Below are 2,566 nucleotides of genomic sequence, written 5' to 3'. Positions count from 1 at the left end.
AACAAAAGAAAATCGTCTACCGACCGGAACGGAAGATCACATTGACTAATACCCAACAAAGACCACTTCGGGAGAAAAGCAAGCAAGAAAGAAATGGGGAAACTTCTTTATCCTTCTAGAAACGAGAGCTTCTTGTCCGTGTCTGTCCGCCTAAAGTTGGCAGTCCGGACGGATAGTGCCCGTCTTGGACACTAGACGTCCGTGAACACATCGGACTTGGCCAGTCGGTGGGCGGATCTGGGCTGCTGACCTTTTTTTCCAACCCCTAACCCCATCCTGACTCGTTTTGCTCTAAAAGTTGGATAAACACAAATCTCCCTTTCAAAGAATCAAGCAAGATCTTTGTATCTACTTTTACTGAGCCAATAAATTCAATTTCTGTGTGAAACATCATCTGCACATGTATCAGTGAAGCGAGTCAAACTCAGTTCCAGAAGCAAGCAGGGGGTGTGAGTCAGAACAATGATGAGCCCATCAGAGGACATCATCTTCAACATCCTTTTAAACTGTCCTGTGAAATCTCTAGGCCGATTCAGGTGTGTATCCAAGTCATGGTTTAACCTAATTACAAACCCTAATTTTGTTAAGATGCAATTAGATTACTCTGTCAAAAACAACAAATTCAATCTCTTGCTTTGCAATGACTATGTCGACCCCTACGACTTTAGGCACTCCCATTTCTTCTCCATTCCTTATGATCCATCTTCACCCTCTTTTAATAAACAAAAAGTCGATATCTTTAAATCATTAGAGGCTGATATTATTGGTTCTTGTAATGGCTTGCTTTGCATTAAACTTGTTCTTTTAGATGACCTAATCCTTTTGAATCCATCTACTACTTAATACAAAGTTATTCCATCACTACCCCTACCTAAAGATAATGAATATTCTCAATCATATGGGCTTGGTTATGACAATGTGATTGATGATTACAAATTGGTAAGAGTTGTGAGTTATTTTTCACTCAATGTTTCTAAAGTTCAAGTCTATACCTTGGGATTGAATTCATGGCGAACCATTCAAACCGATATTCCATATATTCTTAATATCCAACGGAGTACTATTTGCTTATCGGCATTGTTCTTTAATGGTGCTTTTCATTGGATCCCTCACTACAAGAACTTCATATTCTCTTTCGACATTGTCGATGAGAAATTTCGTGAGCTACCCTTACCAGCTAAGTGGTCACCTACCAGGTTTCGGACAGAGTTGAGTGTGTTAGGAGATTGTCTTTGCCTATTCGATAACGTTGCCTACGATGGTGTTGAATTGTCGGTGATGAATGAGTATGGAGTGGTAGAATCGTGGACTAGAATGTTTATTGTTTATCCACGATTTGGTATATCTCAGACTCCGACTAAACGGATACTATCTTTCAGTAACGGAAACATATTATTTGTGGTTCAACTTTATGGTGGTCGGGACTGCAATGAGCATGGAAGAGGTAGATATATCAACTATACTTTCTCATACAAGTATGAGAATGGAAGAGGTAGAATTATGGGCGTACCCAGTAATCCTATGGGTTTTGTTGAATCGGCTTATGTAAGAAGTCTAGTTTCTCTTAAATCTGGTACCTATTTGGAAAGAACAAAGAATTTAAAGGAAAAAAAAATTAAAAAAATCTTCAAGTAGAGATTGGGGGTGAAGCATCTTTTTCTTTTTTCTTTTCTCTCTTTTGTTTACTCACTCCTTTTTGAAATTTTACGTTTGAATTATATTTACAACTCACTTTTTTCTCTTTATGGATGTAATTTCCTCGTAGATTGAACGATAACATAAACCGTCAAGCAGTAGAAGTAGCTAGTATCACATGAACCCGTCCAATCAATCTAAATTGAACCTTTTTTTATGAAAAAAATACAACATTATTAGTAGACGGCACTTTAAAAAAACAAAATTTAGTAGACGACAAAGGAAACTGGTTAGTAACTTAAACTAAATAATTTGGTTGAATCTGAGTACATATTTGAGTATCTAATGAAAAGTGAAGTTCTAGACAGATAAAAAAGAAGAGAAGGACAAAGAGATGATATGTGAGAGAGGGGGGGAGTTAACTATGTGAAAGAATTACTGGTCATAACTAAGGGACACGTCCGAAACTAGTCATAAACTCGGAGGCTATTTGGGAAATAACCCACTTCTTCTCAATTCCTTATTATCCATCATCACCATCTTTTCCTAAACTTAAAGTCCATATCCTTAACACATTATTGGCTGAAAATATTGGTTCTTTTTTTTTTTTTATGAAAGGAAAATATTGGTTCTTGTAATGGCTTTCTTTGCATAAAACATGTTCTTTTTGGTGACCTAATTCTTTTGAATTCTTCTATACTACTTAATACAAGGTTATTCCATCCCTGCCACTATCTAAAGATGATGAAAATCCTCAATTACATGGGGAATCATGGACTAGAACATTTATGGTTTATCCACTATTTAGTATATCTCAGACTAAACAAATGCTATCTTTCAATAAGGGAAACATATTATTTGTGGTTCAACTATATGGCCGTTGGGACTGCAATGAGCATGGAAGAGGTAGAATCATCAACTATACTTTGTC

The 2,566-nt window shown here is 36.6% G+C and overlaps 1 pseudogene; it reads left to right on the top strand.

The window, feature by feature from the left end:
- The first annotated feature begins 288 nt into the window (after window positions 1-288).
- Window positions 289-1,635, top strand: LOC147570200 (F-box/kelch-repeat protein At3g06240-like; annotated as a pseudogene).
- Window positions 1,636-2,566: the final 931 nt, after the last annotated feature.

This window comes from Eschscholzia californica, unplaced genomic scaffold (assembly GCF_041429995.1).
Source record: "Eschscholzia californica isolate CP2 unplaced genomic scaffold, dmEscCali1.0.p SCAF_1, whole genome shotgun sequence".
NCBI classification, from domain to species: domain Eukaryota; kingdom Viridiplantae; phylum Streptophyta; class Magnoliopsida; order Ranunculales; family Papaveraceae; genus Eschscholzia; species Eschscholzia californica.
This window is presented reverse-complemented; position numbering and strand designations above follow the sequence as displayed.